This window comes from Peromyscus eremicus, chromosome 5 (assembly GCF_949786415.1).
Source record: "Peromyscus eremicus chromosome 5, PerEre_H2_v1, whole genome shotgun sequence".
NCBI classification, from domain to species: domain Eukaryota; kingdom Metazoa; phylum Chordata; class Mammalia; order Rodentia; family Cricetidae; genus Peromyscus; species Peromyscus eremicus.
The window spans coordinates 37,452,061-37,477,203 of NC_081420.1; the positions used below are offsets into that span (position 1 = coordinate 37,452,061).

A 25,143-nucleotide genomic window follows, 5' to 3' on the forward strand; every position below is an offset into this window, starting at 1 on the left:
ACTCCAGTGGAAAACTTTCCTGTTTCTAGATGAGATGAGCTAACATAAGGACTAGAGGAACAAGGACTCCTTCAGAGTCTCAGCCCCTCCCCTCTCTCATATCCATGCCATCTACAAAATGGAACTAATGTTTCACAAAACTCGCAGTGGGTTGAGCATTGGTTAACACCCATTAAGCAAGCCAAAGGCCAAACAGGACTAATCTGTTGGAAGAGCCCTGCAGCTACTGACATGGGGTTTTAATTGGGTTTTCTATTAAAGCCATTTTCTCCTGGGTGATTTATCATAAAGAAATAGCACAATTAAGTCTCATTTGGAAACACTAATGAATTATTTACCATGGGGCCAAGCAAAAAGAAAACACAACCTCCATTAGCCTCCTCCGAGGTGTAGGAAGAAAACCCCACAGAAACAGACTAACAAGACCAAAGTGGGGAGGAAAGGACTGCATACAAAAGCCATGCTCCCACAGCTCCCTCAACTTCCAGGCCCTCGCAACGAAGACTACCCTACACCAGCTAACAGGATGATTCTTAGTAAAATTCCATGTTGATCAAACTTGTCCATTCAACTCTCAACTTCTCTGGTTCATACCTTTCTAATGTTACCTTCATATTTGTCAGGCCCAAAGGAAACTCCATTTTCCCAAATTTTGGCAGTTAGACAAAAGCCAGAATTCTTCAAGATCTTGTGAAGCTGGTTCCCCTCTACTTACCTCTACTTTTCTTACCACAAATGGCGATCTGTGGTGCTTATCAGTACACCAAAGCACAGGCTGGTCTCCAGGCTCCCTCAGTATCACAAGTACCTGTTACACATTTCAGAGTCCAGGAAGCATCCTAGCTCTTCTCACCTCCTCCCCTGCCCTAAGCTCCCTCCAGCTCCCTCTCACCACCTGCTCATTTTCCTTGTAACCCTCTCAGCTACGCTCACTCTTCCTTTTTGTCTTCATCTCTCTCTTCCCATCTCACTCTCCCTGTCTATCCCTCTGCTATGCTCCTGCTTCTCTCATGATCAGGTCCAGTCTGTTAGCCATGTTCTCTCTCTCTCTCTCTCTCTCTCTCTCTCTCTCTCTCTCTCTCTCTCTCTCTCTTCCCACTCTGGACTCCTCCAGATGCCTCTGGCTGTTCTCTCACTCTCATAACCACAACAAAAACCATTCTCTTAACCGTACCATGGATCTGTCATCAGTTTATACAATACCCACATAGAAATAGGATTTGGCTAAGACCTTGCACTTTACAAATGTCTATCCCACAATCACTACCGAGGAGTCCCCATACCAGCAGCCAAGACATGTGTGAACACCCAGCACATCCTGGATTGGCCCTAAGCTTTAGCAGTGAAATCCATCATAAACAAGCCTGGCTTCTCATGGACAGAAAACTGTCACAACATATCCAGTTAGTTCATATTCCAAGGACACACACACACACACACACACACACACACACACACACACACACCTCATGTAACTATAAAAGCAGCAATGAATTCAGAGTGCTTGCTAATTTCTGCAGTGTACATATTCCCAGCACGACCAATTTCAAAGTACCAATGTGCTTTGGACTCCTGAATATTGAGCCACCAGATCTTTTGAGCCAGCACGAGTAGATTCGAGCCTATAGAAGTCTCTAGAAGAAGACCAAAAGGCAAAGAAAGAAACAACGAGCCTACCTGCTTAGTGACATGTTTGTGGCTTCAAGCAGCTAAGCTAAAGGAGAGGAGAGAAGACACCTGTTTCTGTGACAGACACCTCGGAGCAATAAGAACATTTCATTTGATTTAAGTGATTCACAATGTTGTTATATAAATTCTTTCTGTAACTTAGAACTCACTGTTGAAGTCAGGCTCCTATGGATATAATACTCCTGGGAAACCATCATGACGATTTCTAACTTGAGACAATATGAAAAGGACACAGAACACACACACAGGCAGAGACAGTTTCGGTTAGCTAAATGAACTCAGTGAAAGCAGAAAAACGTACTTGTTGAAGGAAAGAGTCCATCACACCCCATTTATCTAAAAGATCCCCAGACAGGCTGGTAATATCTCAGTGCTGAGGGAATCAAGGTTGAGGTAGATTCCATTCAACACTAAATCAGGGTCAATCCACCAAGTACTACAAAGGTGTTGCCGTCTTCCAAGTTCTGCCTTTATATCATATTCTCTCTCTCTCTCTCTCTCTCTCTCTCTCTCTCTCTCTCTCTCTCTCTCACACACACACACACACACACACACACACACACACACACACACACACACAAAAAATGAGGCCATTTAGAACCTGTGACTTGTGTCGGCCACAAGTACCCTTAGCAGAAAATGAGCTCCAAGCTTGCAGACAAGAGGTCCTCAACAGCAGCCACTGCAGCTCCAAACCAAAGCCCAGGAGGCAGGCACAGGTACAGGAGAAATAGGAAAGAAATATTTTCAAAATGAGAAATGAGGGGCTTCTACAAGAATTTAGAGAGCCTGAAGTCATTAAACAACCAGAACCTCTGCAGATCTCACAAAATGACCCCATAATTGGAGAGGCAGCTTCCCTGGGGAGCACTTCAGAATCTGGATTGTTGATCATACAAACAGAGGTAGAATGTTCTCTGTCCTGGCATGGAACTCCCTCTTCCACATGAGTGATGCAGAAAGATGTTGAGAACCCCATCTGTGGCAACTGCTGGCAGCTTCCTACAGTGCCTGTAACTGTCTCTAGGCTCTGCTCTCTGGTAAGTGTCTACACAGTGGCCTACTAACTTCCGGGATTAAGCGACAAGTAGATAATAAGCCATCTTTTGATTTCCCCTTGCCATGGGAAGCCAGTGTCCTAGTTTTCTCCCCTTTCATACCTAGTCTAGGCCCATCTGCCTAGGGATAGCACCGCCTCCAGGCAGCTGGGCCCTCCTACCCGAACCAACAATCAGGAAAATGTCCCACAAACAGACTTGTCCAGACAATTCCTCAACTGAGATCCTTCTTCCTAGGTGATTCCAGTGTGTGTCAAGTTGACAAAAAACTAAGAAGTGCATCCGATTCCCATGGGGAAGTGCCTGCTTCCTGAATCAATTTAATTCATCCTGTGTTAGGAGCTCCCTTTCTCTAAACATGTGATTTTCCCTTACCTTAGGAAGCCATAAAGGAAAATACTGTGAATTCAATTTGCTGAGGGGAGAGAGATATTTTAATGAAAGGATTGTCAAAATAAAGAACATGCAGCATTACTGAGCATCAAATATTCAAACTTCTAGAGCTACAGCCATATTTTAGACCTGGAATATCTGGTAAAATGACCCCCCATTTTTTTGTCCCCTTGCACAGAGAGCAGTGAACTGAAGGGCAGTGCACGTATGATAGAGTTGATTATCTTGAAACATCAGCAGTTTCTTTCCCCCCCATAGGAATGATCTCTTTTGCTCTTTGGACTCATGCAGCTCAGAAGAGAGGGAATGTGGCCATTAGCATGCTGTCTGCACACGAAGAGGGAAACTCTCACAACCAGAGCCACCCTGGAATTCATTTTGAAGATTTTATTAAGTCTCTTTCAGCTCTAAATTACTGAATCAGAGCTCAGAAATGAGACCAGAAGGGGCAGAAAGGGGTCATTTGGATTCCTCATATCCCATGTCTGTCTGAGTCATCTGGCCAGCTCACCATCGCTGAGGAGGCTGGATAGGAGTCTAAAATTGCTCACTGTCCCTCAACGCCACCCCTTTCCTCCCTCCCTCTGGATCCAACTTTGAGCTTCTATACCTTTCTTTCCAGGAGGTCCCCACAACCAGGGGCCCTTTCCTAACTTCTACACAGCAGCCCAGAGTCATCTTTCCTTCTTTAGTGTTTTTGAAGCAATGTTAGGCATCCAGGCTAGCCTTGAACTCACTATGTACCTGGGAATGACTTTGAACTTCTGATCTTCCTTCTTCCCCATCCCTGAGTTCAGGAATTACAGGCATGCCATGCACAAAGCCCCCTGGATTGATCCCTAGCACAACATAAGCACACCTGTTGTGCATGCCTGTTTAGTGGGGATCCAACCTAGGGTTCTGTGCATGCTGTGCAACTATTCCACGGAATGAGTGAGCTATATTATTCCCAAAATTATCTTTCCAAAGAACCCAACTGATTATATCACTGATCCATTTAAAGCAGACAATAGGTTCCTATTGTACCTGAGATAAACAAACTCTTTACCAGGACTAAGAAGGCCCATATGACCTGCATCTCCCTCCATCCCTCTCCATTTTCATCAGTGCTTCCACCTGCATCCCAAACATACAAAACTGAGCTTCCAGAGTCTTTCTCCTCCACCCCTGGCCTTCATGCCTCCCATTACCTCTAGCTAGAAAATGAACCCCTGAGCACTTTGCCTGGTTAATTCTGATGCACTTCTCCAGGTTATATGTTGTTTATTCAGAAAAACCTCTCTTACCCAAGGGTGGGCTTCACAGCACAGACCAGCATCCCCCACACACTTTAGGAACATACTCATTTGCCACTATGCTTGCTCAGAGCAGGAACCATAATCAGCCTGTGAGCTCTGTGAATGCTTATCTCATTTTCAGATTAGCCCAAGCACCAAGGACCCTACAAGAATGCAAACACTGGGTGTATAAATGATTGCTCCTATATATCCTAAAGAAAAGGCACCAAATATAACATGTTCCACAGAGTGTTACCTCAAGTATGTTCTGGAAAGAGAAGCACAAAGTCTTAATGAATTTTGTCACTCTAGATTTTTGTTTGTTTGTTTGTTTGTTTAAATATCTCCAAGTGTCTTGCAGTTGTTTTGTTTTGTTTTGTTTTTAGTTTAGTGGTTTTTTGTTTTGTTTTGTTTTGTTTGTTTGTTTGTTTGTTTGTTTGATTGAGGGTTTGGTAGTCAGGCCACGAAAGTTGGGGAGATTTAAATGCAAGGTCTTGCTGAGTCCTAACTAGCAAATCCTACCTGAGCTGCCCTCCATAGTATAAGGATATCAGTGATTCATAGGGGGAAAAAAAAATCTGATTTCTAACAAAGAAAAGAAAAACAATTTGTATACACCATTTAGAGAACAAAACAAATCACTGGGTAATCTATAATTATGCTCAGATAAGTGGGGGTTGGTAGGAAATTTCCATTTTCTTCAATTTCCTGCAAGGAAAAAATGTGTTGTGGACAGATTCTTTTGTCCATGTTATTCCTTAAAAATTTGGAATATGTTGAGGTTAAAGGATAAACAATTCTAAATATCAAGAACCATTTTCATGGTGCTGTGTCATACCAAGCAGAGGAAGGAAAAGTACAGGAGGGAAGCCAGTGAGGCAGAGGATGGAAGCTGACCCATGAGGGCGCCCACCCATCTGTCGTCCTGAACTTGTTACTGCTGGGTAGAGCTTGACACAAGCAAATGCCACCCACATCCAGGCACTGCTGGGAAAGCTCTGAGTACTCATCTAATTTAATGACTCAAGTGAGAGAAAGAGGAGGGAGGGAGGAGGGAGGGGAGGAAGGAGGGAGGGGGAGAGAGTCCCTTAAGAAATTTGAGCACTTTCTTAGCTTATAATATAGGCCAGAAATATTCTTAGTAGAAAGACGACAGTAAACAACAAGTTGAGTACCCACTATATTCCTGGCCCAATGTTTGGTATCATCTACTATTTGAGGGAAATACTACAGGGGGTATCTCTGTCCCTGGTGAGCTTCAGATACACCAGAAAACGAGGATAACACATGAACAGAAAGCTCATGATTGAAAGCAAAGATACTAAGTTTCAACTTGGCAATATCCAATGAGATGTCTACCAAATAATTTCAAAATATCAAACAAATGACAGACCACTTGCAGGTGACTGTCCTCTGCCTCCTGGGAACCCCACAGATCATCATAGGACCCAGTCTTCCCCTCTCACCTATTGTATCCCTTTGTATCAGCCAACAATACTCAGAGGCTTACTTAGAAACCCATGGCCAGGCCAGCCTGGGAATCAGATAGGTGATCTTCACTCTCCTTTCCGTCCTCAGTTGCAAATTCCCCGGTATCATCCCCAGCCCTATTGCAAACCACTTGTAGGGACCTGTCCTCCCTTTCTGACTCTGTTCCTTGAGGACTCCACTGAACTTCATGGCAAACCTAGCTTTCCTCCTTTCTGTAGACCTTCTCAGCACCCGCTTCTAGACCAACTCCATTCCTTTGTGTCAGCCCCCAATACCTAGAAACACATTATGCCCAGGACCCCCAGTGACCACTTGGCAAGGACTCAGAAGCACTCCCTACCAGGCAACCCATAGCCATCACGCTTTTCTAAGGTCCAGAGAAAGCAATCAAAACCCAGGAACAAAACACTCACCCAAACAAAAACAAGACTAGATATCACCACCTAGAATTACAATTGCCCCAAACTCAGATGCCTAGACACCAGTGCAAAGAACCCAATTGTTAACAGCCAAGACAACATGCCTCCAGCAGAACCCAGCAACCCTGCTAAAGTAGGCCTAGAGTAATGCAATATAGCTGAAACAAAAGACAAGGACTTCAAGATTGCAATTATGAATATGTTCAAGGACTTAAAGAGGAGATTAATAAATCTCTTAATAAAGTCTGTGAAAACGCAAACAGTGGAATGAAATAAGGAAAACAGTTCAAGACATAAAAGTATAAATATAATCACTAAAGAAAACCCATACCGAGGAAAAACTGGAAATGAAGAATTTAGGAAGTCAAACAGAAACCTCAGAAGGCTCCACCAACAGAGTACAAGACAGAGAAAAGACAATCTCAGGCACTGAAGACAAGATAAAAGAAACAAATGCCTCTGTCAAAGAAAATGTTAAATCTAAAAAAAAAAAATCTTAAAAAGGCACAAAACATCTAGGAAATCTGGAACACTACAGAAAGATCAAATCTACAAATAGTAGAAATAGAGGGGAAAAAAGAAACTCAGGTCAAAGACACAGAAAATATTTTCAACAAAATCATAGAGGGAAATTTCCCTAGAGAAGGAAAGTACAAGAAACATACATGATACCAAACAGACTGGACCAGAAAAGTAATTTCTCATGACACATAATAATCAAAACACTAACTGTACAGAACAAAGATAAATATTAAAAACTGCAAGAGAAAAAGGCCAAGTAACACATAAAGGAAGACACATTAGAACAATACCTGGTTTCTCAATGGGGAATCTACAAGACAGAAGGGCCTGGATGATGTTCTACAAATTCTAAGAGACCACAGACAGCAGCCCAGACTACTATACCCAGCAAAACTTTCAATCACAATAGATGAAGAAAAAAAATATTCCATAATAAAACCAAATTTAATCAGTATCTAATCTACAAAACCAGGTCTGCAGAAGGAATTAGAAGGAAACTTCAACCTAAGGAGGCTAACTACACACAAGAAAATAAAAAGAATAGATAATCCCACACCAACAAATCAAAAGAGGAAGGGGTGGGGGGACATAACAACAAAGTAACAGGATTCAGTAACACTGGTCATTGATAACTGTCAACATCAATTGCTTCAATTCCCCTAATAGAAAAATTTGTATTGAAAGCTATTGGGGTCCAGCCTCTCAATATCTTATCCCAGAGTTCTGGAAAAGATGCTACTGGTGGCTAATAAATCTGAAGGATACTCTAGTAAATCTATGCACACGATAGTCTTTAGTCCATACGCTTTATTCTTCTGAGTCAGTTCTCTCTCTACACAGCTTCTATTTTGCTCTCTTACTTAGCTCCTTTCTTGCCTGATTTCCTTCTACATTTATATACTGTTCTCCCATGTGCTATCTTAATTCCTTTATCTGATTCTACCCAATCTAGGGTCTCATCCATCTAGTTCTTTCCCATCTTAGCTCTTCTTTGTCCTTAGTTCATCTCTATAATCTTCTAAATTCTCTCTCTCATTCTTTCCCATCTCCTTAGTCCATCCCATCTTATTCTTACCCACCTAGTTCTTCCTCATCTTCCATCTCGTTCCTCTAGTTCTCTCTTCTAGCCCTCCAATCTAGTTCTTCCCTAATCTAGTTCTCTTCCAATCTAGCTCTTCCCCATCTCAGTTAGTTACCCTCCAGTTCTTACCCATCTAGTTCTTCCATTCTCTTTTTTCTTCTCCATCTTGCTCTGAAAACAAAACTGCCTTTTATCCCTTGGCCCTTATCTCTCTAAGCTACCTCTGCTCCCGCTGTTTCTGGCAGAGCGGGGGAAGTGTGCTCAGTAGCTAGGCAACTTGGCTAGGCAACTTCCATCACAGCTAGATATACCTGTAAGTAGGAACCCTTTAGTTCTGAGTTAATTGTTAAGGGTGGATCTAAAACTAGAGATACGACTTTGGAAAGGAGAAAGTTAAGCTTAATTAGCACTTCCGCCAGGCCTTCTCAAACAGATAGTCTGGATGCTTAAGTCTGTTCTTAGAGAGTACAGAGATATCTCTGATGAGATACTTCGTCCATCTGGGGATGGTCCTGGCTAGATGCTGCTAATGGTGATAATGACAGAAAGGCCTGAAATTAGGGATCCTGGCCGCATTACTGCACAGAAGGTTATCTAAATATTCCATTAGCAGAGGGGAAATTGTGCCCAATGAATGATGGAAAAGCTACAATAGCACATGAGAAAGTCATAGCAGGAAATGGCTAATAATCAAAAGCCAATATCACCAAGACTCCTTGAGCCTCAGCTTGACCTCTGGAAGGCCTTTGGCTTCTTCCAGGTATTAGCTGTCATAATCACCTGAAATCCTACTTCATATTATTGTGGCTTGCAGCAGATTTGGAAACATGATTCATCCTTCTACTGCATCCAAAAACACTTTATCATCAAAGGTAGACATTACCTCAGGATAAAGGTTGGGAAAAGATGCTCCATGCAAATATACCCAAGAAGCAAGCTGGTGTAGACATTTTAATGTATGACAAAATAGACTTCAAACCCAAACTAATTAGAAGAAATAAGGAAGGACACTAAATATTCATCAAGGAAAAAAATCCACCAACAATATATTGCAATTATAAGCATCTATGCACCAAACACAGGACACCTAAGTTCATAAAAGAAACACTACTACACCTAAAATCACATATTGACCATGTACAGTAATAGTGGGAGACTTCAATACCCCACCAACGGAAACGTCATCCTGATAAAAACTAAACAAAGGGACCTAGCATATATTTACAGAGAGTTTCACCCAAATACAAAAGAATATACCTTCTTTTCAGCATCTCAGGGAACTTTCTCCAAAATTGACCACATACTAGATACAAGGCAAGTCTCAACAGATAACAAGAAAAATAATACCTTGTGTCCATCTAACTAACATGGATTAAAGCTGGATGTCAACTACAACAGAAACAAGAGAAAGCTTAATAATAGTTTATGGAAACTGAAGGACTCACTTATGAATGAAAAATGGGTTAAAAGTTAAAAATGTTTAGAATTGAATGAAAATGGAAACAAAACATATCAATATTCATGGGATCCAGTGAAGGCATTTCTAAGAGGCAAGTTCATAGCACTAACTGCCTCCATGAAAAAACTGTAGAGATCTCATGTTAGTAACTTAAAGACACACTTGAAAGCTATAGAACAAAAAGAAGAAATAATATCCTAAAGGAGTAAATGGCAAAAAAAATAATTAAACTATTAAAAACAATAAACAAGAAATAAACAAATACGCACAAAAAATCAATGAAACAAAGAGTTAGTTCTTTAAGAAAATCAATAAGATTGATAAATCTTTAGCCAAATTAACTAAATGATGGAGAAAGGTGATCAAATTGATAAACTAGAGATGAAAGGGGGGACATAATGACAGACACTAAGGAAATCCAGAGAATAACAAGGACATGTTTAAAAAATCTGTATTCTACCAAGTTGGATAACATGAAATAAATGGAAAAATTTCTTGATGTAAACCACCTTACAAAGCTGAATCAAGAGAAAGTCAAAGCATTTACACTATAATCAGAAACAAGACAAGGCTGTCTACTCTCTCCATACCTATTGAATATAGTAAGTACTTTAAGTCTTAGTTTGAGCAATAAGACAACTAAAGGAGATTGAGTGGATACAAATAGGAAAGAAAGAAGGCAAAGTATCTGTGTTTGAAAATGATATGATTGTTTACATAAATGATCTTAAATGGTCCACCAGGAAACTTGTACAGCTAATAAACAGTTTCAATAAAGTGGCAAGGTACAAATTAACACACAAAAATCAATAATTTTCCTATATACAAATGACAAATGGACTACGAAAGAAATCAGAGAAGTAAATACCTTTCACAAAGCCTCAAAAAAAATGGAATAACTCTAACCAAGCAAGTGAAAGACTTGTATAATAAAAACTTTAAGACATTATGCAAAGAAATAGCCAATCAAAATAACCAATAGTATGCCATAGACAGGAGTAGCAGGAGTGACAGGTCTTCTGTTTCTGGCTGGGCTTAGAGGCTGGAGACAGCTGCAGGAACAAGTACCTGTCTGTAGCCTTAAGTCTTTGGTCTTGGAAGCTGGAAAAGGAACAAGTTGCCCTGCCTGCTGCTTCAGGGCACCAGGAGACTGGAGCAATGGGAGCCTGAGTGAGTTTTGAACCTGAGGCAGAAACTTCACATGCAGCAAGCATATGGGTCTGACCCCACTGAGTCTTGAAAGTAGACTTGCTTTTCAGAAAAGAATCTTGGAGAAGACCTGGCTATATAGCCAAACTACAGTCTACAGCTGAGAGCTGGAAACCCGAGGCTCTCGACCTTGCCTGCGCTGTTACAAAGAGCCAGGTGGGCCCGGACTGGCTGAATGGATGGGCATCAAAATCAGGTATAAAATGAGAGCAACCAGGAGAGGGCTGCCAGACCCTGAAGGGAAAGGGAAAGTCTGCCAAAATTTGAGCATCTTCTTAATTACGGTGGCTGCTGCCCTTCCCTCCATTTTGCAAGGAAAGCAGAAAAGATGGCGAGTCCCTGAGGCTTTCCAAGTGTCCTACACAGACAGGGATTCAAGCTTGTTTTCTTTTGGCTGCCAGAACATAACTTCCACCTGCCAAAATTCTCCTGAGCTATCCTGAACATGGCCTCATAGGATCACGCGATCCAGTCCTTACTTCCAATATATAGCACGGCTTTGATAAGAAGCTAAGTTCCCAACTAGATGTTTTAAGAGCATCAGAGATGCTGGGAGTCAGAACACGATGCAAAAATATGGAAAGCCATGCAGTTGGGGCAGTAATAAAATGAGCTTTATATATTTTTTTGGCAAAAGGAAACTTGGACGGCCCCTTCCAATGAGCTGTTCCAATAATATTCCTGAAGGTTGCCGGGCGGTGGTGGCGCACGCCTTTAATCCCAGCACTCGGGAGGCAGAGTCAGGCGGATCTCTGTGAGTTCGAGGCCAGCCTGGGCTACCAAGTGAGTTCCAGGAAAGGCGCAAAGCTACACAGAGAAACCCTGTCTCAAAAAAAAAACAAAAAACAAAAAAAAACAAAAAACATTCCTGAAGGTTAACAAAATGTTCTTGTGTACTTCCTACAATGTATGTAAAGCACAGTCCCACATGGCAAATGCAGGAAAAAAAATAATAAAAACTGAATATGATGCAATTATGGCCTTTGAGAAGTTCACAAGCCGAAATAAACATACAGACACACATTGCTGCTGGTAGGACCAGCCTCCGGCAGCTCACGGCTTGAGCAGGAACCTATGGAGTCAGTGGACCTGGACTTTTTTATCTGAGGGGGTAAAACTTAATTCTCTGAGCCTGGCAAGTGGGGGGGGGCAAAATTTAACTCTCTTGGGCTGGTAAGAAAAGGAACACACACACACACACACACACACACACACACACACACACATACACACAATTAGAGTTTTTCTCTCATCTTCTGTCACAGTTATTTCTTTTCTTACCTCTATCCAGATGTATCTTTTCTGTCCCTCTTGATGACTTTCTTCTAACTAACTTTATTTTTGCCCTTACAGCTTATATACCCTAGCAAAATCTTTCAAACAATGTAAAAATTATAATGTGGTTGCATACTTTTTGTGTTTGTTTGTTTTTGAGACAGGGTTTCTCTGTGAAGCTTTGTGCCTTTCCTGGAACTCACTCTATAGCCCAGGCTGGCCTCAGACTCACGGAGATCCGCCTGGCTCTGCCTCCCGAGTGCTGAGAGATTAAAGGCGTGGGCCACTACCGCCTGGCCACATAATATTTTTCAAGTGAATGATTACAATGACTACAAGTAAAAAAAAAAAAAAATGTTTTCTATATCTCTTACATGATTAAATATTTTACTTATTACAGACAAAAATAACCCAAGAACCCACATACATTCATGTCCAAGCACCTTGTTATAGATGAACAGAATGCGAGCAAGCAAGGTATTATTCTCAGCCAGTTCTTTTGCTGGCAGGCTGCATTTTGCGGTTACAAAAAAAGGACCAATTGTTTTATTATTTATCTCAAAAGGTAATCTTATAAGAAATCTTAGAAGAATCACAAATCTAAACTATCTTTTTTTGTTTTGTGGGTTTTTTGTTTTTGTTTTTGTTTTTGTTTTTTGAGACAGGATTTCTCTGTATAGCCCTGGCTGTCCTGGAACTCACTCTGTAGAACAAAACTTTTATATATGAAAAACAATCAGTCATCTCTGCTTTAAATCTTTAGGGTGCATACTCATTCATCAACAGTTTTTTGTTGTGTTTTTAATTAGGAAGCTGAGAGCAGAAATGGATATAAGGAGTTAATCATCACCTTTGGTCATCAACCAAACCTAGCAAGAAAGGCACATCAGCTAGTAGTAATTGGGCTGCTTTGTTCTTGTTCCCTGACCTTAACAAATCCTTCACTTAACTATGTGACTTTCTAAAACTTTAGATTGTCTCCTTGGGTTTTTCACCTCCAAGCTATTTCACAAAAATATCTCAGTCGAACCATAAGTTATTTTTAAAGCTTTGTTTCAGCTATGATGCACTCCAAAACCTATGAACACATCTCCCAACATTAAGATTAAAAGAATTTAAGCTAGCTGGGATTCTGGGACTCAATAGTTTTTCTTAATCATTAACCTAAGCCACAGTCTATTAGGATCCTCAGTAGAAACTCATGTGTTCTAGATGTGTGACACTTCCTTGTTTTATTTTTTATCCTCTGCAGCCTCTGCTTTATCAGAGGAAGGGGCAACATTTTATCCTCTCTTTACCTATGTTAATTTTACCATTAAACTAACCTCTATCATAATCCCTTATTATATTTATTTAAAACCCTCCATCTTTAAAATCCTATTTAAACTAACACTACTATTGTATAAAAGCATTGCTTCAATTAAACAGTATAGCTTAGGAGGAAATCATCTTCATAATAATCCACAAGTAAAAATTTGCAGTAGAACAAGATATTTCCATGAGATAATCACACTACATAAAGGTCAGTGGGGATCTTTCCAGGCCCATTCACACCATGCCAGATACCACAGAAAAAGATGGCAGCTGCAAACATGTAAAGATACAGCAGTAGCAAGAGGTATTCTGGGGCCCAGGCCCCCCGGGCCTTGCCTATCCAAAATTCACCCATAATATCTTTTTGTCCTGGTGGGCCAATCCCCTGAAGTCAATTGCCACCTGCTGCTCCTCCGACATGGCCACCAGTAGACTCTTATTTCTAATGACCTATAATAAGTTCAGGATCTGTAGGGTCTTAGTGTCTAGTCCAAGAGCTGTGAGGGGCTCTCAGGCCATCCTGACAAGAGTGTGACTCTTGCCAGCAAATTCAAATATTCTGGAGGAATCAGAGGCTAGTAAACCTCAGGCTCTGTAGCTCAGCGTTTACATTGGCTCACAAGGTCTTCTCCAAGGTTGTAAAGGAGTAAGCAGTTACTGAGGAGAGGGCACACTTCACTGTAGCTTCCTGCAAGTTGGGCAGGGAACTCTGGAGAAGTAGCTTTCATGAACCACCCATTGCCATGATGAGAAGGCTTTCTGGTGCTGTAGCTGCCTGTGAGTCAACCATTTCCTGCAAGCAACCACAATAAACTCATTGGTGCACCAAGGTAGACTTAGTTGGGATTGCTCCCCTGCTCTGTTGTCAGTACCCTATCTTGGGTGAAGATATGTTTGATCTTATCTCCCCAGCAAAAGTCATGCAATCCTGGGGCAGAGGTGACCCATGATGGTGTGAATAAGATGTTCCCTGTAGTCTTAGGCCTTTGGATAGCTGGTTCCCAGTTGGAGACATTGCTTGAGTAGGTTTAAGAAGTATCTTGCTGGAGGAGGCATGTTACTTGGAGTAGACATTGAGGTTTAAAAGTCTTATCCATTCCCAGTTCACTCTCTCTGCTTACTGCTTGCAGTTCAAGATGTGATCTCACAGCCACTGCTCCTGCCACCAGGCCTCTACTATGCCAGCACACCTCTACTCTTCCACCATGTACTCTAATCCTCTAGAACTGTAAGTCCAAATAAACTATTTCTTCTGTAGGTTTGCTTTGGCCATGGTGTTTTGTCACAGCAAAAGAAGATAACTAACACGGGGCCATAGGAAAGAGGGACCTCTAGCTCCTTGTTCATCATTCTCAAAGTCTAAAGTGTGTGACCTGGCCACTGAGGCTCATAGAAGGGAGACAGTATGGAATACATGAGACTCTTCAGCTGCCAGATGGAAGTCCTACCTGAGAAGCCATGTCCTCAGACCTTGGGTCTCTCAGGATTACAGCTGGCATGGCCAGGGGAGCAGAATTGATTCCAATTACTACTAGGGTAACATTAACTGTATTTTCTTTCCCAAAGACTATAAAACTCCTATACAGATAGCCCCAGCTCAGAGCTCAACTGGTCTGCAAAATAAAACTTCATTCACCCAGTGGTGTGGTCATTACCTCCTAGCACAGTTAATTACTGCCTCTTTAATTGGAAAATAAAATTATGCTGCCAAGGAGAATATTGTTGAGTAATATATACAGTAATACAATTTAAACATGCACATTTCTCTGAACTGTCACCAAAATTGAGCATAATCACTAAACCTTTCACTTTTGTGAATATTTTAATTATGAAATAGATAGCTATTAATACCAGATTTTTAAAACACTAGCAAAATATAATGATCATTGTTATGACTTGAATTGTGTCCCCTAAAAAGATACATTACAGTCCAGACTTGCTGGACTTTTTACTATGACCTTGTGTAACATTAAGTCAAATAGGCAGGTCCTAATCTACTATTCTGGTTGTGTTATTCAGGATTCTCCAGGGAATAGGATGGATGGAATGAACTATATATATATAGTGGTGGTTTGAAAGAAAATGGCCCCCAAAGGAAGAGGCACTATTAGGAGGTGTGCCTTTGTTGAAGTAGGTGTGGCCTTTTGGGAGGAGATGTGTCACTGTGGGGGTGGGCTCTGAGGTCTCCTATGTTCAAGCTATGCTCAGTGTGGTACACAGTTCACTTCCTGTTGCCTATGGATCAAGATGTAGAACTCTCAGCTCCTACAGTACCATATCTGCCTGCATGCTGCCATGTCCCACATGATGATAGTGGACTAAACCTCTGAAACTATAATTGTAAACCACATCCATTAAATGTTTTCCTTTATAAGAGTTGCCATGGTCATGGTGTCTATTCACAGTAATAGAAACCCCAAGACATGTATATATGTGCATGTCATATGTATGTATGTATATATGCATGTGTGTATATATTTATATGTATGTATTTCATGGCCCTATGTTAACATATATGTATGTGTGTGTTCCTGTGTTAGTATACACACACACACACATACACACACACACACACACACACACACACACACAGAGTGAAATTTATTTGAGTGGCTTACAGGCTGTGATTCAGCTAGTCCAACAATGGCTTTCTCCCAACAAAAAGGCTAGGGATCCAATAGTAGTTCCCTGCTTGAGGCTGGGTGTCCCAGCTGGTCTTCAATATACATTGGAATCCTGAAGAAATAGGCTCCTATGCCAGTGAAGGAATGCCACCATAGGATATATGAACTCACCAGTGAGAATATATGAACTCACCAGTGAGAATGAAGGCAAGCAAGCAAAACACAAAGGCTTCTTTCTTCCATATTCATTATATATAGACTGCCATGAGACGGCGTGGCCCAGATTCAGAGTGGCTCTTCAGACCTCAAATGATCCAATCAAGAAAAATGCCTTACCAGGTGTGCCCAGCTACTTGGGTTTTTAGTTATCTATCCTTGGTTGTCAACTTGACTACATCTGAAAATAACTGAAAATCAAGGTGACACTCAAGAACAGCCTTCATACTCACAACCTTAAAAGAAGACAGATACACAGAAGAGTGACCTATAGCATAGAAAGAGATCAGAGTGATGGAGCTACAAGAGAAGGGTTGCCAGGCAACACCAGGAACTAGGAAGAGGCAAGACATGAGGGAAAGGCATCCTACCTTCGATACCTATTTACCTTCTAACTTCCAGACTTATATGAAAATTAACTTCTATAACTACAAGCTACCCAATTGTGATCTCATGCCATGTGCAGTAAGGATTTTAAACCCTCCCCATGTACTGTTAAAGAAAAAATGGCATACAACTAACTTGGATACCACTGAGTTGATATTTTTCATCATGTTTACTGGACTTCTTAATTTTTTCTTGAATAAAGTATCTGTTCATACATTTCCAGGAAAGATAATTCCTGGAGTTATAGATTACTCAGCATCCAGCCCAGGGTTCAGAATGTTCCAGAATGATTCTGATAATCTTCTGAGTCTTCTTTACTCAGTGACAGAAACCCAAGGCTCTGGAGAGCAATGTCTTAGCTCTTATTCAAAGGTCAAGGGTTTACATGGCCATTTTCTTGAACTTCTTCAGCATAGACTAGATGCAGTACAGAGTTATTTAGCTTAACTTTTTCCTTGGGTTTAAAACACATTTCCTGTTCCAAGAGTGGATTAATAGCAGCACGATAGCTTGGGAGCTGCAGACTTTGCATACATTTCCAGAATGGGCTGCTCTTGTCAAGTTCTTGGCTGAACATCTTTGGTAATTAAAAATTAATCCAGCAGGAAAGAGATGATTATTACTTCCTACCCTCTTCCTTTTTCATCTAAGTCTGCCACTCTCAGAATCCAAACACTGTGAGGCAGAAATCCAAAGACCTGAGAATCACAGCCACTCTGCTTCACCTTTCTCTTCCCCCAAGCTAGAACTTTCACCTTCATCTTCAGCAAACTGCAGCTTCCTCCCTTCTCCAGAGAGAGCTGACTCAGGTTAGAGCTGTTCATGAGGAGGAGGGGCCTGACACCTAAGCAGCGTCAGTGTTCTCATGAGCAGCTTCAAAACACAGACCCAAGAATCACTTCTTTTTTATGTTTTATTTTGTGTACATGGGTGTTCTACCTGCAAGTAAATCTTCAGAGCACATGCATGTCTGGTGGTCACAGAGGGCAGAAAAGGACATCTGATCCCTGGGTCTGGATTACAGACAGTTGTGAGCCATGGGTGGCTGATGGGAATCAACCAGTGCTCTTAACGACTGAGCTATCTCTCCAGCCCCTATCCAAGAATTCTTAGGTATAATCTGCAGTCATTTTAACCTTTCACATGAACACTATTATCTACTATAATCTCAAGCTAGTTCTTCTCACATTGGGAATACTCAGACTGCTTACTAAGAATGATAATTATTTTATGTTAGTGCATGCCACTCTTTGATGTTCCATATATATACATGAATGTTCATGGTTTATTTGCTGCTCTTTCGTCTCAACTGTGTCTTCCATGGCACATGCTTAACACCATCAATGACTTTTAAAAACAGTTTGCTAAAGGCTTATTCTGGACCACTCTAGTCTGAGGTGGGACAGGAGGAAGGGACACATGGAATGAGACACTGGAATAGCCATCATAACACCCACGGCGGTGGTTAGAGCAATTTAGGAATTATCTCCCACATGAGATGATCTTGTTGTAGCTAGAGTCTACAGTGGGCAAAGGACATACTGAAAACCTGAAGAAGAAAAAAAGGCTGCAAGTGACCGCAATCACTTTGCTGTGTGCCTCACCTTACTTTAAACCCAACCATTCTTTCTCTTTCTCAGCAGAAACACACTTAGCATGTTCAGGAGTGGAGTCCTTTCTTAGAAATCAGAGTCTGCTTGGTCGAGTCCCCACCTTGGGTCACTATCACTTTTGAAATGGTATGTAACTGTTCTGTGTCACTTGCCTTATCCCTGGTCTTACAGGACAAGCTGAGAATTGAATCTTTTAATCCTTATTATTTTCCTTCAAACACTATGTTTTCTAAACACTGTTTTTCAGACAATCGTTGTTTGGAATTGAGTTGGAGTCTACCAATGTGGGCGGCAAGCAGGAAGAAGAGGACTAGGGCCAATGAGATGGCTCAGTGGGTAAGGAAGTTTGGTGACAAGCCTGACAGCCGTAGTTCGATCCCTGGGAACCACGGGGTGGAAGAATTTAACTGACTCCTAAAGCTATTCTCTGATCTTCACACTACGAACACAAAATAATAAATAAATAAAAAATAAACAAATTGGCATTTTTTTTTTTTGGTTTTTCGAGACAGGGTTTCTCTGTGTAGCTTTGCGCCTTTCCTGGAACTTACTTGGTAGCCCAGGCTGGCCTCGAATTCACCGAGATCCACCTGGCTCTGCCTCCCGAGTGCTGGGGTTAAAGGCGTGCGCCACCACTGCCCGGCGACAAATTGGCATTTTTTTAGTCAATTGTGTATTTTTTATTTATGTGTCTATGTGAGTGTGTACCATGTATGTGTGTGCGTGCGTCAGGGCCTGCAGAGGCCAGAAGTGAGCAGCAGATTCTCTGGAGTTGCAGTCAAAGGCAGTTGCGAGACACCCAACATGGGTTCTGGGAATGGAACTTGGGTCATATGAAAGAGCAAATACTCTTAACTGCTGAGCTATCTTTTTAGTCCCAAAAGGGTATTTTGAAGATAATAAAGAACATCTCACCTGGGGCAAAGGAATGGATCTCAATGTTGTTGAACCTCTTGAGGCTGAACCTAAGGACAACTGACCTGAAAATTAAAATGGACAGGACCTTAATGGTCCCTCTAGTGGCAAGGCTGTAGGCAGCACACAGCAGGAGGACTTTGACTCACAGTTGTCTGAGCATCTGTAGGACTTTTGTGTATTCCCAAAGATGTGGCCTCAAGTACTTATTCTAAGCCATCTGACAAAAGGTATGTTGGTAGAAAATCTGAACCAACCTCATTGACATGATCATACAGATATTTCACTGTTTGTTGCTGTGTATTTTGACAAATTTCAAAGTAACAAATATAATATACTTCCTTCTCCATTTCTAAAACACAGTATCCAAGCCATGGGTCTGTGAAACCAAAAGACCCTTCCCTACCGGTATTCTCTTTCCATGTACAATGCCTTTGATGAGCCAAGTTGGCAATTCTGCTTCTAACTCTTGTGAATCAAACTGATCTTCCTTTTTGTTTCCTCTTTCCTGATAGAAGAAATGCACCTGCTAAGCTCCATTTCTCTAAAGCCATTTCTCATGGCCTTGGTGGTCACATGGGTACCATAATAATGACATATAACTCCCCTGTTCTGTTTTTATTGTATCAGGCTTGAGTGGACCTTGAGCAGAGGATGACTAATGATACCCCTTCCTCCTTCAGTGTGACACAAATGAATCAGACTGCACACCAGGAAGCAGTGGAAATAGAACTAGACTATGAATCAGGAGACGTGAGTCTCCGAGTTGTGTTCCTCACTGGTAATGGAATCCTGCCGCATTCTGTTAGCATCAGTGACTACCTTCCCTTCAAAATGTTGTCCCATTAAACTTCAGCATTCCATGACTCTGGACGATTTCCAAAGAATGAAAAGAAATAAAACTGAATTAAATTGCTGTTTATTATGAAATAGCTTTATGTTTCTATTGCCTGAATATTTTGGTATAAGAAGTTATTTTAACCCAGGTATTTGGGTATCTGTTAAATAACAACAACAAAAAAAAAAATCTCACCTAACTTATGCATCTTATTGGTCTCCATGGCAGCAATTGAGAACTTAAAAAACCTTTCAGCTTCATCCAAATTTCCATAGTTAGTTAAAGGAACTTCTTTAGAGCTTGTATATACAACTGGTAAATCTGGAGCCACAAGGAGCTGAGAAAAAGAAGCAGTAGCACATTAGTCATTTTAAGTTCTAAAAATGGACTTCCACGTCTCCCCCGGGAGATGCAACAATCTATTCATTAAGCTATCTGCTTATGGTATAATGTAGAATTCAGAATGAGAGAAACCCTTACTGACTGCTCCCCGGCAAACAGGACACCAGAAGTTGTTTGTGTGAGTCGCCCATAAATCTTGAAAAGTCGTGTCAGTGTGATGGCGTTGGTGCTGATGGTGCTGGTGCTGATGGTGCTTGCGTTTGTCCTTAAAGGGGAGAGGGAAGTTGATGACTTTTAATCCAGATGCTCTTCTCATCTCAGAGTCATGGCCACCACTCTGCAGTGCTCTTGGGTCCCCATATTGTTCCATAGATACAAAGAATTGTCAACTCATGGAGTACTCACCAGGGATGACAGCTACACACTAGTATACTTTGAAGTATTTCAGAAACAACACAGAAGTTGGGCAATAAGTTCTTATGAGCAGTGAGCTTTGAGGGTGGTTCCTAAAATCACAGATTCTTTAAGTCAACCAATTTTGTAGTCTGTGACACAGAATCCCCTCTGGGAAAACTAATAGTAATCATGTATCATTTAAGGCTCATCAAAGAGTACTGTGAACGAGTTGTCTATATTAAACACAGACACGATCAACCTGACTTATGGTAGAAACTCAAACACCTTGGTCTGAAATGATTTTTGAAGTTGCCTAAGAGTGATATTTATAAATCTGCGTTTACCAGGGTATCTATATCTTTGAATACAAGCGTTATTCTTTTATTCAAATAATTCAAACAAAGTGAATAAAACTCCCCCTCACCTTTTAAGCAACGGCCAAGAAGGAAATTGCTATTTCATCTCTCCCAAGAGCAGAGAATAGAGATAAGCTAATGAACTCTACATTTTTGACTCTATGTATTTCCTCTTCTTGCCCCTAGCTGACCCAGATCCACGACTTCAGCCATAGTAGAGGCGAGTGAGGGCAATGTTAATAGTTAAATCTAAATATGAAAATGGACAGAGTGGTAACTCAGAATTAGCTCAGTTGCATAACTTTATTTAACCACTGAGTCATTCAATGTGCTGTGCAGTAGATGTATGGTAATATACATTTGTGTACCCATAAATATATATATAAACAATATAACAATAAATGACATATATAAAATAAAAGACTGCCCTACAAACTCTAGTCAGAACTCAACACTATGGTTGTGATACATCATGTCTATCTTTGTAAGGAGCATGGAGACTTTGAAGATAGCTATCATCATCAGGGTGCATTTATTCTATTTACTAGAAACATGAATTAGACAAATAGTAAAAAGTTCAAATATAATCAGAAGTATTGCATAAGAGACAGAAAAGTAAAAAAGTTAAAACAAAAGACTCATCTCCACAGCTGGAAGGTCCACAATGAGCAACCACTCAGCTCCATCCCTGAGTTGATTTTCTGTAGTGAGCAACCACTCAGCTCCACCCCGAGATGGCTTTCTGTAGTGGTGAGTTTTAAAATATCACAGATATGCCCAGACCCAGGGGCTTGGCTTCACTTTTCTCAGACTGTTCCAGATGTTTGTCCTTTACTCTCCACATCAGATGTCATTTCTCACCCTTTCAGCGATGGATCTGCTCCTCCTCAATACACATCCTTTTAAAAAAAGATTTATTTTATTTTTTTTTTTTTGGTTTTTCGAGACAGGGTTTCTCTGTGTAGCTTTGCGCCTTTCCTGGAACTCACTTGGTAGCCCAGGCCGGCCTCGAACTCACAGAGATCCGCCTGGCTCTGCCTCCCGAGTGCTGGGATTAAAGGCGTGCGCCACCACCGCCCGGCTATTTATTTTTATTATACATGTATTAGTGTTTGCCTGCATGCATGCATGTACAATGCCTGAGTGTCTGGTGTTCTCCAAGGACAGAAGAGGATTCAAACCCTCTGAAACTGGAGTCATAGGCAGTTGTGAATTGCTGTGTAGAAACTGGGAACTGAACCTGGGTCCTCTGCAAGAGCAACAAGTGTTCTTGTTGGTTGAACCATCTCTCCAGCCCCCTATGACACCTTCTTCCCTTTGTCATAATTGTTTATGTGCATTCCTTGTCTCCAGGGCTACATATAATTAGAAACTTCTGAGAGACAGTCAGTGTCTGTGAATCCCAATGTAACCCAGCACAGAGCCTCAACCACAGCACATAACAGGGATTTGAGAATTTTTATGTTTTGTTTACATTTATTTATTTGTGTGTGTGTGTGTGTGTGTGTGTGTGTGTGTGTGTGTGTACACATGTGCCACGCCTCCACAGAAGTCAGAGAACTACTTGTGGAAGTTGCTTCTTTCCTTCCACTGTGTGATTCTAGGATCAAACTCGGGTTACTTACGTTTTTTGAGGCAAACATCTTTGCCTACTGGGACACCTCACTGACCCCAGTATTTAAAGCTTGATTTTGTAATATACTCTATTTCTCTTGACAGTTGAAAATGGGACTAGAGATACACCTTGCCTACATCACATCATCAGGGCTGATATCCCAGGTTCCCAGAATCCTAGACTATGCCTATGTCATAAAGAAAAAGACAATTACTAGTTTTAAATACTTTACATTGGATTGGATTGTTTTATATTATATGCAAATTATATATATTGAAATTTATATTGTTAGAAAATGCTATATGTATATTTCTAATTGTTCTTATACTGTTTATTTAACAATGTAATGCAATTTTCTGATCCTTGAATGTTATTATTACCAACTATTAGGATATAAAGAAATGAAAGTTAGTAGTTAGACATTATAATAGAACTTGTAGTCATATTAGGTATGTTTTCAAGATTGAGCAGATATATTTTAGATAGGCAGGTCATCTTCAAACCCTTCAGAGATCTACAGAATATGGCATTTAAAATGTTTTAATAACTTAGAAAATTTTTCTTTTTTGTTATGACTATGAGACATGTTGGCTCCTAGCAGTACCAATCTACTTCAGAGAAAATATGGGCATTGAAGAAACTGCATATGGAGTTAACTTTCATTGTGGCAAAAGTTAGCCACTGGACAACAAAGTATCCTCGAATCAACTGCTGACAACAGGACAAAATGGACAGAGAGGACACGAAACAAAGGACTACTGATTCTTGCCAAAACAAGTGTGGTTATGGCTTTATCAAAAGGCATCTTCTAAGGCCAGGACAATATGGCACCATCCCTGAAGTGGCCTTCACAATCCAGAAAAGGTACAGGTAGCTGAACAGGCAGTGGGCCGATGGCTTCTGATGTGCAGCTGAAACAGTTATTTTTGAAGAGTAACTAAACTCACACCTCTCAATGGTAGACTGACATTTAATAGAAGGATATGGAGAAGAACAGGATGGTGAGATGAAGCCACATACATACATAGCCAAGAAGAATGGACAGCTGAATTAAAAAAACATCAACAATTTCCAGAATTTAAAATCCTGAATCATGACATGACACTAGTGGAATTCAGGTGTTTCTGGTACATGGACTGCTCTCACCCAATGTGAGGTCGAACTATTGACCTTGTGTACATCCTACTTCACAAATGAGTCTGTCAGATAAGATAAACCTATAGGCTGAAGATGATGCCCCAACACTGTGGGGAAACCTCAGGTGACTGTCCAGGCAGCTGGCTGTTTCTGTCAACTCAATTTTTTTGGAAGCTGCTTGCATGCACTTGCTGTTTTTATTTTTTATTAGGTAATATTTTCCTTCTTGGATCTCTGAGGGAGTTGAAGATTAGTTAGCTATAGTTGAAGATTAGTTAGGATAGAAAGTGAATCAGGTACATTTTGGACTTACCAAAATAGGATAGATAATGGAATTATTTTCTCTGAATTTGTCAAATACAAATGGACTAGACATTGTTTAGGTATTTATTACTTGTATGTATGGTATATAGTTATTGTACTTTTGTATATAGTTTTTCTTATGTTAGTTATAACCTTTTTCATTCAATAGGTAGCTGCTGCTCCCATGTGACCTGCTGCTGTCCCAGCTGTGCTGGGTCATCCTTTGGAGCCCCTGGAAGCCCCTCATTCAGCTAGAAGAACAATAACCCTCATAGGAACAGACTTCCAAGATAAGGCACCACTTCTGTGACCAATACCCATTCCGATTGCTCCAGCTGAAGCAGTTGCTAAATGTCTTGAATTTCACCTCCGATCTTCAAGGGTAAGATAGAGTTGATAAAAACACATCCAGTCTAGGACTGGCAAAGGCTTGGAAGCACATCTTCAAGTGAGACTTTTAGAATTGGCTGTATAATTTGCAGAGCCTGCTACAAAAGAAAGCGGCAGAAACCTGGTCCAAAAGGCAGAAAAAAAAGTCTTGCTCCTTTTCTTAATGGTCTTTTCCCAGCCTGTCATAGTGGGCTTTATTTACTGTTTGTTTAATGCTGTTCTGGTGTGAATAAAGAACCCTTGTGGGCAAGTGCAGACCTTCCCACCATGCACAGCCTGACTCCCAGACTTAGCATATAAAGAAATACCAAATGTTTATGCCCCACCCAAGGTAGGGACAGAGGAAGAAAACGGACAGCATTCTGTCCCTCGAAGGTGAGAGTCAGCAGGATTTGAGACCACACACACTGAGCCTCCAACCCCAGCTCATGGATCTATTTTACCATCAGATATTTTTCACAAACACAAATTCCGAGAGACGGTTATGGAAACTTTCAAGATGGCAACTGTAGAGTGTTAAGCCCTGTACTGGCTCCTTTTCTCACTGTCGGGACAAAATACCAGACGAAGCAACTTAAGGAAGGAAGGGTCAATTCTGGTCACAATGTGAGGGTGTAGTCCGTCATGGCAGGAAGGTTATGATGGCGGAGCTGTAAAGTAGCTAGTCACATTACATCCGAAGTCAGGAAGCAGAGAACGATGAATGTGCTGGTCAGCTCACTGTCACCTGTGTATTCAGTCCAGGACACAAAGCTACAGGATATCACTGCCTATATTTAGTGTGCACATTCCCATTTCAGTTAAACTTGTCTGGAAATACCTTC

At 41.0% G+C, this 25,143-nt stretch overlaps 1 protein-coding gene across 3 annotated transcripts in view; it reads left to right on the forward strand.

Moving 5' to 3' along the window:
* The first annotated feature begins 2,607 nt into the window (after positions 1 to 2,607).
* Positions 2,608 to 25,143, forward strand: part of Nrsn1 (neurensin 1) — a 46,459-nt gene continuing 23,923 nt past the window's right edge. The window contains exons 1-3 of one of the 3 annotated variants that reach the window (XR_009379313.1): positions 2,608 to 2,729; positions 14,318 to 14,415; positions 19,573 to 19,810. The gene's annotated coding sequence lies outside the window, so the exon portion shown is untranslated. Of the gene's footprint in view, positions 2,730 to 14,317; positions 14,416 to 19,572; positions 19,811 to 24,098; positions 24,312 to 25,143 lie in introns of those variants that run through there. The other 2 variants (XR_009379314.1, XM_059263243.1) reach the window with 2 other exon arrangements.